General features: G+C 41.5%; 1 pseudogene; it reads left to right on the forward strand.

Annotated features, from left to right (window-relative positions):
* Positions 1-266: 266 nt before the first annotated feature.
* On the forward strand, positions 267-785 carry LOC112830889 (translationally-controlled tumor protein pseudogene; annotated as a pseudogene).
* Positions 786-13,299: the final 12,514 nt, after the last annotated feature.

Raw genomic sequence — 13,299 nt, forward strand, 5'->3', positions numbered from 1 at the left:
GAGCAACTAGCCCAAGAACTTACAATTAAATTGACTATAGTTTTGCATTTCAGGGAAAAGATATTTATATCTCAAGGAGTTGCAAGAGTTGAGACAATCCAAAATGTCACATCCAACTTACAAAATAAGGTATTGAAAAGCATCTTTCACTTTTCCACTTGCTCCCCCCATCCCAGTGTGGTTCAGGCTGCACCACACTCACTTAGAGCTCCTGGCTCCCTCTAAGTTAGTACCGTCATTGTCTCTCTCCAGCTGCACTCTTGATCATCTACGAGGACCTCCTCAGCCATGTTGAGATGTTCTCTGACATCTATAAGATCCAGAAGACTGCGGATGGGCTGTGCCTAAAGGCGGAAGGGAAGATGGTCAGTAGGACAAAGGGTAACATTGATGACTTGCTCATTGGTGGAGATGCTTCCTTGAAGGCTGGGAGGGCGAAGGTACCAAAAGCACAGTCATCCCTGGTGTTAGTATTGTCATGAACCATCACTTGCAGGAAACTAGCTTCACAGAAGAAGCCTACAGAAGGTACATCAAAGATTATACGAAATCAATCAAAGGCAAACTTGAAGAACAGAGGACAGAAAGAGTAAAACCTTTTATGACAGGGGCCACAGAACAGATCAAGCACATCCTTGCTAATTTCAAAAACTACCAGTTCTTTATTGGTGAAAACATGAATCCAGATGGCATGGCTGCTCTGCTGGACTCCCGTGAGGATGGTGACACCCCAAATATGATTTTCTTCAAGGATGGCTTAGAAATGGAAAAATGAGGGTGCCTGGGTGGCTCAGTTGTTAAGCATCTGCCTTCGGCTCAGCTCATGATCTCAGGGTCCTGGGACCCAGCCCCGCATCGGGGTCCCTGCTCGGCGGGAAGCCTGCTTCTCCCTCTCCCACTCCCCCTGCTTGTGTTCCCTCTCTCTGTCAAATAAATAAATAAATAAATAAATAAATAAATAAATAAATCTTTTTTAAAAAAAGAAAGAAATGGAAAAATGGGGGGCACCTGGGTGGCTGAGTCGGTTCAGCCTCCAACTCTTGATTTCAACTCATGTCTTGATCTCAGGGTCATGAGTTCAAGCCCCACATTGGGCTCCATGCTGGGCATGGAGCCTACTTAAAAAAAAAAACAAGAAGTAGGGGCGCCTGGGTAGCTCAGTTGGTTAAAGCTCTGCCTTCCGCTCCGGCCATGGTCCGAGGGCCCTGGGATCAAGCCCCGCATCGGGCTCCCTGCTCAGTGGGGACCCTGCTTCTCCCTCTCCCACTCCCCCTGCTTGTTCTCTTCCTCTCTCTCTCTTTCTCTCTCTGTCAAATAAATAAATAAATCTTAAAAAAAGAAGAAGAAATATGGATTGATTTTGATGACAGCCATCTCAACCTCTTTTCTGAGCATCAGTTTCTTTTCTTTCTTTTTTTTTTTAAGATTTTATTTATTTATTTGAAGGAGAGAGAATGAGAGAGAGAGAGAGCACATGAATGGGGGGAGGGTCAGAGGGAGAAGCAGGCTCCCCGCTGAGCAGGGAGCCCAATGTGGAACTCAATCCCAGGACCCTGGGATCATGACCTAAGCCAAAGGCAGTCGCTTAACCAACTGAGTCACCCAGGTGCCCTGAGAATCAGTTTCTAACATGGGACGGCTTAAGGACAGCTCCATTCAGATGGCCTGCAGGAACCCCAAACTCCAGAATTCAATTTTTCACTTTTTCTCCCCAAACCTCCCCTTTCTCCTCCTTTCTCTGTTTGGGTAGATAGCATGACCACCATCATCAGTGCCCTGGGAGTAATCCTTCACATCACTTGTTACCTCTTCCCACCTCTCCCTCTACATACACTCTCTGCATCCTATTTCTGCGGCCTCTGAAATATGTCTCAAGTTCATGCACTTCCTGACTCCCACAGCCCTAGTTTGGGCAACCGTCACCCTTTGCCCATTGGTGCAGAGCCTCCTAATCAATCTCCTAGCATCCCTCTGTTCACTTAGGAATTCTTCCAGTTGCAAGCAACAGGATACCCTGCTTAAAATGGATTTTATTTTATTTTATTTATTTTTTTAAAGATTTTATTTATTTATTTGACAGAGAGAGACACAGCGAGAGAGGGAACACAAGCAGGGGGAGTGGGAGAGGGAGAAGCAGGCTTCTGGCAGAACAGGGAGCCCGATGTGGGGCTCGATCCCAGGACCCTGGGATCATGACCTAAGCCGAAGGCAAGATGCTTAACGACTGAGCCACCCAGGCACCCCTTAAAATGGATTTTAAAATGGGGTTGATTTCCCCCCATATTATAAGAAATCTAGAGATAGACACTTGTGGCTTTGCTTCCGTCCATCTCTGTCAGGGCTGTCATCTCTATTAATCTTGGCTTTTTTTCTCAGGTTTTTCTCATGAGATAAGGCATCCCGTCAGTGTTCAAGGGCAGGGAGAAAGCAGAAAGGCAGTGCTCAAGCTTCTCCTAAGTACGGTCAAAGTGTTCCCAGAATTCTTTGGGAGACGTTCCCTTATCTCTTTAGCCAGAATTGGGTTCCTGACTCCCATCACCACACCTAGCTGCAAGAGTGGCTGAGAAAATGGGAAACAGGATAGCTCAGACCTGGGGACTGACCGTTTTTGTATGGCCCTTGAGCTAACAACAGGTTTTACATGTTCAAGCGTTGTTAAAAAACAAAAAACAAAAATGAACACCTAACAAAAGCCATATGGCCCATGAAACATAAAGTATTTTTTATCTGATTCCTTACCGGAAGAGTTTGCTGACCCCTGAATTAGATCAAATATAATTTCCTAAAATGTAAACCTCATTTGATCATTCCTCAGTTTTAAAAATCCTTCAGGGTATCCGAAGGATGAAGTGGATTTTAGCCTTACCTTTAATAAGCCCTATGAGGTCCTGCCTGATTTTGCTTACCTTTTCAATCTTATTTGCTCCTTATACTCTATGGTCTGGCCATCCTAGACTATTTTTTTGTAGGTTCCTGTATTATATTCCTATTGTTCTTGTAACAAATTACCACAAACTTCATGATTAAAACAACATAAATGCATTATCTTACAGTCCTGGAGGTCAAAATTTCAAAATGGGTTTTTCTGGAGTAAAATCCAAGCATTAGGGCACCTGGGTGGCTCAGTTGGTTGGGCGACTGCCTTCGGCTCAGGTCATGATCCTGGAGTCTTGGGATCGAGTCCCGCATCGGGCTCCCTGCTCGGCGGGGAGTCTGCTTCTCCCTCTGACCCTCCCCCCTCTCATGCTCTTACCTCATTCTCTCTCTCAAATAAATAAATAAAATCTTTAAAAAAAATAAAAATAAAATAAAATCCAAGCATTAGCAGGGCTGTGTTCCTTCTGGATGCTCTCTGGGAGAACTTCTAGAAAAGTTCCCTTGCCTTGTCCAGCTTCTGGAGGCTTACCTGCCTTCCTTAGCCCGTGGCCTCATTGTCCATTTGCAAAGCCACACTGCAGCATTTTCAAAGCTCTCTGACTTTGACCTACCACCTCCCTCTTTCAAGTAAAAGGACTCCGTAATTATACTGTGCCACCAAGACAGTCCAGGATAACTTCTCCATCTCAAGATCCTTAATTTAGTCACATCTGCAAAACCCTTTTTGTCAGGTAAGGTTCCATATTCACAGATTTCGGGGATTAGGTTGTGATCTTTGGGGGCCATTATTCCACCTACCGTAGTGCTTCACCCTGCCCAGTTGGGGTCTTTACGTTTGCTCTTCTCTCTCCCTGAGAGAGGTTTTCCCTTGGCCTGGCTAAACCCAGATTATCCTTCAGCCCCAGTCTAGGTGACACTTACTCTGGGAAGTCTTCCTGGACCTCATTGACATGTGTTTTCAGTGTTCAGTACTTCTCTGTCTTAGCAATGATCACACTATTTTAAATGGCTTGGTTAAGCTTCAGTCTCCCCCCACAACACCACAAAAGGGCAAAATCATGTTAGTTTTCCTTGGTGTTGTATCCTCAGCGTGGTGTCTGGTACATAGTAGGTACTTAACGCATATTTGTAGAATAAATGAATAAATGAACAGATGAATTTCTGAGAGAAAAAGAACTCTGGAATGCCAAGGTTCTAGGCTTTTCTTTCGGGGCTAGCAGGACCACAGATGACTAAAGGAATGACCTGGTCTCTCTGGAACTCTCCTTGGCACCTAGTAATAAAGTCAAATGGCAACATGAGAGCCAAAGCTGTAGAATTTCCCAACTAGTATGGTCCAATCAGACCTGAGTCACAAATGACCTGAGAAGTTTGAGTTATCACCAATTTATAACCCAGCCTCATTTACCCATACAGCCTTTGCCACACTCCTTTCTCCCACATATAGCACTGCTTATCACTGTTGCAGAGCTCCTTACCCTCCCTAAGATCAGTAGATTAACCCCAGAAGCTGTAATTATGACCTGCAGGGCCATTCAAATGCCCCTGATATTTCCCTATTTGCTCTTTCTTGAAGGAGTCAGGAAGGCAGCCATTGAAACCAGCCCTTTGGCTCTGGACACAGATTGCCATGCCTTCTGATCTTAGTATTTCAGAGTCTTTATCAAATGCCTGCTTGTGTAGATATAACCACAGTAATAGAGCCAGCCTTGGATGGACAAATATGACAGACTGTTTAGGAGTCTGATAAACTCTGAAAGATTTCATGTAGACCAATGACTCTCAACCGTAGCCGCTCATACTGATACTTTAAGCGATACCAATATCTAGGTCCCACACAGAACATCTAACTCAGAATCTCTGGAGGAGGGCCTTGGCACTCATTGTTGTTGTTGTTGTTTTTAAGCCCCGCCCTGGATAGAGTGACCAACTGTCCCCGTCTCCCCAAGGCTATAGGATTTCCTTGGAAATCAGACTTCCAGTGCTAAAAATAGGACAGCCCCGGGCAATTCAAGTTGGTCACACTGTCAGGAGATGCTGATCTGCATCTTGGTCTGAGAACCACTGAGACTGTTTCTGTGGGTCAAGAAGGTGTGTATTATGGTTGCGCTATTGTTTTCCCCAACTCATATTATGATGGTAAGAGCAATAAGCAAAGATCTTGATTTGAGTCCTGGCTTTGTCACTTACCAAGCGACCTCTGACAAGTAACCTAATCTCTCTGAAACTTGATTTCTTCATCTGCAAAATGGTAATGATAAGACCTACCTGACTGAATGAGCCGTGGTTCTGGATTGCAAACAACAGACACCACTTCTAGTTAATTTAACCAGAAAAGGAATTTATTAGAAGGAATTGGATAGTTCAGAGACTCACTGGGAAGGCTAGCACATACATAGGGAAGGTCTGGTTAGGATACCACCAGGTGCTGCTGTCCGTGGCTCAGTGCTACCAGAACTTCATGAATAATTTCTAATTGGCCCTGAGACTTTGCAGTCCTCTCAAGAGTCACTGTTCCAGGGTGAGCATTTAATTGGCTGCGCTAAGACATACTGCATACTCTTAACTGCTTGAGGTTAGGGAGAGGGCCATTTAAAACACTTTTAAGGAAAGCCTGTGAAAGCCCTTTAAAGGGTAAAACCCTATGCTTCGGGGTTCTCCATTCTGGCTGTAAGTAAGATTATGCACGGAGCTTTTAAAAGATCAGAATCTCAAGGGTGGGGAGAGGGAAGTTTTCATTTTGGATATATTCTATGATCCTTAATCTCACTGAGTCTGAGAACTATTGTCCCAGAGAAACACCTGGTCCTTCTCTACATTGAAAAAGGTTTGGGGAGCTCAGAGAAACTCTTTTCCTTCTACTGTTCCTGAGACAAGATAAGAGTGTTTTGAAAACGAATCCTCATGGTGTAATGCAAACAACAGCATAATATCATAAATACAAAGAAAAATTATTTTACAGTGCCCATTTGTCTGGTGATAGATCAAGTCTAGTCATAGACGAAAATGACTGTCATGACTTCAGAAATACATGTTTGCCTCTGATTCCCTGATGTTTATCCTGTTTTCCTTTCCTGGTTAATTTGCCCAAGACTATTTGGGGGATGTGATAGAGATTGCTCTACCTTCAGGGAAGCTTGGCTACCTGATAGGAACTCTGAGTCTACTAAGGAAGAAAGCAATTCTCCCCTGCAGAACCAACTATGCCCTCAGGTGCCTCCCAGAATCTCACGGTTGGAGGTGTTGCCAAGATGGACTCAACCTCTTTCTAAAGACACCACAGGCCCAGGATGAGTTTCTAAGTGGACGATACTGACCCATATACCTGGGGTTCATTGTTAGTATATGCTAGGGGATTATAAGTGTATAAGACTTATTCTAGTGGATATGATTACATGATATCAAATCGAATAGGTAAAGAGAGAACGAGAACTGTCAAAAATCCAGAAATAGTGAAATTGCAAGCACCAGATCAATAAAATGGTATTTAGTAAGAACTTATTGTGCAGATATGAACAGTTTGCAAATTGGGAACTTTCAAATATAAAACTGATATGAAGCTCAGAGGCACGAGGTTATAGGATGGCTTATAGAATGAAAATGAGGAAGTTGTTTAACCTTGACAGTGATTGGTTATTACAATTGGGGATTTCCAGACAGTAGGGGATTGGTGAGAAGTGGTTATTTGATGCCATTTTAAGGAAGCTGATCTGAGTTTCTATTATGATTATCAGACACATGTATAAGAAATAACCTAAGGTTCACTTATGTTCATGAATAAGCTAGATTTAGTTTTGCTTACTTGGCTCAAGGAATTCTCAAGTTTGGTCTCCATTTTGTATTTGATGTTCTTTTAGAAGTACTTCTCTTAAACCATAGTATGGTAAACAGATGAATTGTCCTTCTCTATTCTAAGAAAATATATTTCTACTGAAGTACTTAGGACTAGCCATCTCAAATCAGTATATTCTTTCCTCTGAGAGCTACTGAGGAAACACTGGCAAATCATTTATGTCTAGATTTTGCCCCTGCTACTCCAGGCAGACCAAAATCTACCTTTACCAAATCTCATCCCTAGTATAATTCATGTTAGAATTAATAATAAAAAAAATACTCATCTTCAATTATTTTCCTCTTAGTCTTAGATTGTGGTTTCCCTAAGGAATTTGAAAGCATGCTTTGTCTGCTCAAAAATATTTATTATCAAATTTGTTCAGAGGAAGATTGCTTTGGGGGAGTATTTCCACAAGTAGCTAATCTCAGGCATTTCATATTGATTTTATATTGTATATAGATTTATTTAGATTTAAATATAAATTTTCCTGAGTATTACTGAATTTTAGGGGTATCATTATTTCGGTCTTTTTGCTTTAGGTGAACTGTCTTATGATTGTAGTTTTGAAACTGTTATAAAAGGACTATGTTTTTATTGTTGAGAACTTGGGGAAGAGAAAAAATTAAGGAAGTAAAACTCCACCATTAACAAAAAAAAACCCATACTTAATATTTAGGGTGAATTTCTCTCTCTTTTTTTTTCTTACTTGAGACAATGCTATATATTTAATTTTATATTCTGATGATTTCAACTGTTAGGAAATGTTGTAAGAGATTTTGAAATGGAGGCAAGAAAAAGAACGTAAGAATGATCCCTTAGTGTCCTGTTTACTACACCTCTCCAATGAGAGGTAAGTGATGCAAATTACTCTGGCTCATAGATATGGAAATTTCTTCTGTGGGTGGAGGGGTAAGGTTTCCAAATCCCTAAGTAGATAAAGTCAGTTTTGTGTCTATTTGTAAATTCATTAAAGTATTCCTGATTGACCTATTCCTGTGGGATTCTCTGAATTGAACTGGTTTTAATACCTTATCATTTCCCTCATTAATTAATGAGTGAAATTCAATGTTTGATGAATGGCTTCTTTATATTTACGTGAGAGTCATGATTTTATCTTTTTAAAAAAAATTATCCTAACACAACTAACATTGAATCATACACATTTTTCCATTAACAATTATTTATGAATAGATGTTCTAATGACTCTATGATATGCCCATCATGTGAATTTAAGACATTTTCTTCATTCACTTTCTGATGTCCAAATGTTCTTTACTGTTGCCACGTTTTCAATATTACACTGTTTACAACTTTTCCCTTAAAAAATAAAAGAATGTAATGAGCATCTTCGTGCCCAAATCCTTGTCCACGTTTAAAACTTTCCTTAGGATAGATTGCTAGAAATAGATCTACTGAGCTGAAGGGTATTAATACTTTTAAGTCTCTTGAAAGATATTGCCAAACTGCTTTCTTATAAGAGATGCTTCTACCAGCAATGGTAAAACAACTCATTAAACTCTCACCAACATTTAACATTATCACTAAAAAGCTCTGGGAAGAAAGTAACAAATGGTATCTTGTTTTAGTTTAAAATAATTTTTAGGGGTGCCTGGCTGGCTCAATTGGTAGAGCATGTGACTTTTGATCTCAGAGTTGTAAGTTCAAGTCCCACTTTGGGTGTCTTAAAGCAATAATTTTTAAATTTTATTTATTTATTTATTTATTTATTTATTTAAGATTTTATTTATTTGAGAGAGAGCACAGAAGGAGAGGGAGTGGGAGAAGCAGACCCTCCGCTGAGCGGAGAGTCCAATGTGAGGCTCCATCCCAGAACCCTGAGATCATGACCTGAGCTGAAGGCAGACGCTTAGCTGACTGAGCCACCCAGGCGTCCCTAAATTTTATTTTTAATTGTGGTAAAAACACATAAAATTTCCCATCTTAACCATTATTATTGTTGCAGGATTTCTTCTCCTTCGGAGCCTGTGGTTCTTGGTCATGTCGCTTTAAAGAATGAAGTGGTAGACCAGTCAGGTGGGTAGCAAAGCATAGTTTAATGAGTGATAGTAAAGTTTATTGAATTAAGAGTACAAAGCTCCTGAAGAGGGAGGGGACCCAAGAGGGTGACCACCAAGAGTTTCTAAGTCTAAGGGTTTTTATGGGCTTGTTGGTGGGCTGTGTTAATCTGATTAACCTTTCTGCACGTGTCATCCAATCAGGTTTTTGTCATCTATCACGTGGGAAAAGGTGGAGGGGTCCTTCCAGGGTGGTGTAAAGTCCTTTCAAGGGTGGTTACCTCTGGGAGGCGGGGGGACTTGTCCCTGCCTGCCTTTCTTCCAACTGTCCTTCATCATTATGTGTATGGTCCAGTTAGTAGTCCAGCACCTGGGTGGCTCAGTTGGTTGAGCGGCTGCCTTTGGCTCAGGTCATGATCCCAGGGTCCTGGGATCAAGCCCCACATCGGGCTCCTTGCTCAGCAGGGAGCCTGCTTCTCCCTCTCCCTCTGCCTGCCTCTCTGCCTACTTGTGCTATCTCTGTCAAATAAATAAATAAAATCTTAAAAAAAAAGTATATTCACATTGTTGTGCAGCAGATCTCCAGAACCTTTTCACTTTGCCAAACGAAACTCTATACCCTTCACCCCCTGGTAGCCACTCCTCTACTTTCTGTTTCTATGGATTTGACTACTTATCTCATGTAGGCGCAATCATTCAGTATTTGTCTTTTTGTGACTGGCTTTTTTCACTTAGCATAATGTCCTCAAGGTTCATCCATGTTGTAGCATGACGGGATTTCCCTCCTTTTTAAGGCTGAATATTCTATTGTATGTATATACCCCAGTTTGTTTATCCTTTCCTCTATCAATATACATTTGGGCTGCTTCCATCTCTTAGCTATTGTGAATAATGTTGCTTTTAAACATGGGTGTGCAAATGTCTTTTTGAGACCCTACTTGCAATTCTTTTGGATATATATCCATAAGTGCAATTGCTGGATGATGTGGTCGTTCCATTTTTAATTTTTTGAGGAACTGCTATACCATTTTCCATAGTGGCTGCATCGTTTTTCAATCCCACCAACATTTCATAATGGAGCCAATTTCTCCATATCCCTAGAAACACTTTTTTTTAGTAGCCATCTTAATGAGCGTGAGGTGGTATTTCATTGTGGCTTTGATTTGCATTTTTTAATGATAAGTGATGTTGAGCATCTTTTCATATGCTTGTTAGCCATTTGTAGATCATTGGAGAAATGTCTGTTTAAGTCCTTCACCCAGTTTTAAATTGAATTATTTGTTTTTGTTGTGGAGTTGTAGTTCTCTGTATATGCTGGATATTAACACTGTACCAGATATATGATTTGCAAATATTTTCTCCTAATCTGTAGGTTGCCTTTTCAACTCTATTGGTTGTATCCTTTGATGCCCAGAAGTTTTAAGTTTGATGTAGTTCTTTTTTTTTTTATTTTTAATTTTTTTTTTTAGAGATTTTATCCATTTATTAGAGAGCGAGCGAGAGAGAAACAGCATGAGAGGGGAGAGAGTCAGAGGGAGAAGCAGGCTCCCCACTGAGCCGGGAGCCTGATGTGGGACTCGATCCTGGGACTCCGGGATCATGACCTGAGCTGAAGGCAGTCGCTTAACCAACTGAGCCACCCAGGCGCCCCTACAGTTTGTTTCTTGAAAACAAAGCCATGCCAAGTCTGCATTGCCTGTGACTCATACGCATTGCGGGGGGGAATAATAGAGTTGAATCACCTTTCTCTCTTTTTCCTTTGGCATTTGCAATCGGATATGCATAAACCAAACTTAACTGTGATTTGAATGTACTGAATTGGCTACTTCTAATTCTGAATATGGAAACATTTAATCTATTGGAGACATCTAGGTTTTTCTGATCCCTTTTGTATAAGCTTCACATATTATGCACCTTAACTTACTGAGAGACTGAGTATAAATACGGGCAACAGTCAGACCACATGTGACCATAGAATTCTGTCCCACAACCTTTGCAGCAGTCAGTCAAGGCCACCAAACCACAGCCTCTGTAGTAACCCGCCCACAACATCACGACTTGGTCAATGACTGTCACTTTCCCCATTTTTTGCTTCCTCTCCCCAATTTCCAACTCAGGATCAGCCAGAGAAAACCAAATATGCCCCCCAAACTAATCACATAAGATGCCCTGTGTCTAGTTAGCCTGCATCCACATGCTCTGTGCCACAAATCTCCAGTCAAAGCACATCTGAAATCCCCGCCTCCCCCATGTGGCCGCAAGGCTTTCTCACTCCCCTGCAGGCTTTCAGTCTACCTGAAGCGAAGCATGTGCAGGTGGTGACTCCCTTGCTGTGCAGGTGGTGACTCCCTTGCTCGGGAAGCTCTGAGTTCTTATCGGAGTAGGTCTTTGTTACCACACTACATTTGTTGCAAGTTCTTTTCACACTAGGTTGTTTATCTTTGATTTTTTTATGATGTTATGATTTTGTTTATGATGCCTTTAACATATATGATTTAAATTTTTATGTCATCAGATCTCTTCAGCTCCTTAGTAACAAGGCTTTCCACTGCTCTTTTGCTTGACAAATCCTTCCTGGAAGCTTGTGGGATGAACCCATATATAACTTCTGTTCCTCCCCCAATCCCAACAAAGACAATAAGGGGAAAATAGGGCCATAACCTCCCCCTCTCCCAGGAAAAGGGCAAAGAGAATGGATGAACCTTTTTCTCTAACCCAGCTATTTCTCTTTCTTCTTCCCTCCTATGAAGTGACAGCCAGGATTCTGTTTTCAAGGCAGAAGATTGGAAGTGTCTTGCCTGAATAATAATGATAACAATGACAGGTAATGTTTATTTAGTGCTTACTATGTGCCAGATACTGTTTTATATACATTAACTCATTTAATCCTCACCTTAACTCCGAGGTAGGCATTAGTATCATGCCCATTTTACAGATACAGAAACAGGCCCAGAGAAGTTAGGGATTTAGCAAATGAATGGTAGACCTTGTACTTGAGCCTAAGTAGTCTGGCCTCAGTTGCCTTACTGCCTCTTTTTTAGGGAAGACCTAAAAATACTGACATTAAGACTTTCCCACGAAACAGCCCACCCAGATTGCCCTCCAAAGAAACCCCTTATTGAAAAGACTCCTCACTTATAGGACTTCCAATCAATTCCAATCAATTTCTTTTTTTTTTTTTAAAGATTTTATTTATTTTTTTGACAGAGAGAGAGACAGCGAGAGAGGGAACACAAGCAGGGGGAGTGGGAGAGGGAGAAGCAAGCTTCCCGCTGAGCAGGGAGTCCAATGCGGGGCTCGATCCCAGGACCCTGGGATCATGACCAGAGCAGAAGACAGATGCTTAACGACTGAGCCACCCAGGCGCCCCTCCAATCAATTTCTTATTGCTCCTGTCTTAGATATGAGCAGATAGGGAAAACACCAGACTTTTTTTTTTTTTGCCTTCTATTTTGTTTTAGGCCACTTTGATATATAATTTGAATAAAATAAAATGAACCTATATTAAGTGTACACTTTGATGAGTTTTGGCAAATACATATATCAGCATAACCACCACTACAATCAATTTATAAAACATTTCCATCCATCCAGAAAGTTCCACCGTGCCCCCTTTCACTTCCCACATGAATTTTCATCCTTAGAGAACAATTTTATTTCTTTAAATTTTATTTCCAGTGTAGTTAACATACAATGTTGTATTCAATTCAGGTGTACAATATAGCAATTCAACAGTTCCATATAGAGAACCACTAACATTTTTTTTCACATAAGTTAGTTTTGCCTTTTGCTGAACCTCATACAGATGGAATCACCCCTTGTGCACCCTTTTTTTGTGTGGCTTCAACACACACTTCCCATTTTTTGCACGTACCAGAAGTTCATTCTTTTTTGTAATGAAGAGTTAATGGATATTTGGGATGTTTCCAGTTGTTTTTCACCCAAGAAGAATAGTTAATAGAAAGAACCTTAAAATACCAATATAAAAGTTAATGTTAAGAATGGATTATTTGATCCATGACATTACGGAGTTAGTTCTATAAAGCACCTATCTCATTATGATCCATTATTTTATTTGAGATGTTGAGTAATTTAGATTCTTCTAATCCTAAATCCACCTGTAAATGAAAGCATTACTTTTTAAAAATTGTTATAAAGTATACCTAGCTGCAGAGCTAGCAGTGAGGACAGCACCTTGCTTCCTCGGAGTGAGGGCTCTGTTCTCCTGCAGGGCACTGGGCAGAGGAAGTACCCTCTGGTCCCGTGGGTCCCTGTAGAACCAGCGCCCTACTAACAGCTGGGATCAGGGTCTTGGTATTCTTGGCTTGCTGCCCTGAGGTAGCACCTCCACCATGTGAGTAGAGGCTCAATGCAAAAGGGGAGCCCCAAGCTCTTGTCCACACTCGCCTGGAATTCTGCTTTGCAACGCGGAGCTGGGAAAGATAAGAAAGGCTGATGGCCTGCCCTTCCTGGGGAGACACTGTAGTCTTTGCCTGGGAGCTGGGGGGGAGGGTGGTGGGGAGGAGAGAGGAGCTGCCCCCACCTGGAGTGGAGCTTCCATGCTCTGAGCTA

Source organism: Callorhinus ursinus, unplaced genomic scaffold, assembly GCF_003265705.2.
Source record: "Callorhinus ursinus isolate GAN/ISIS: 27379988/994484 unplaced genomic scaffold, GSC_fseal_2.0 scaffold20, whole genome shotgun sequence".
In the NCBI taxonomy this organism is placed as follows: Eukaryota; Metazoa; Chordata; class Mammalia; order Carnivora; family Otariidae; genus Callorhinus; species Callorhinus ursinus.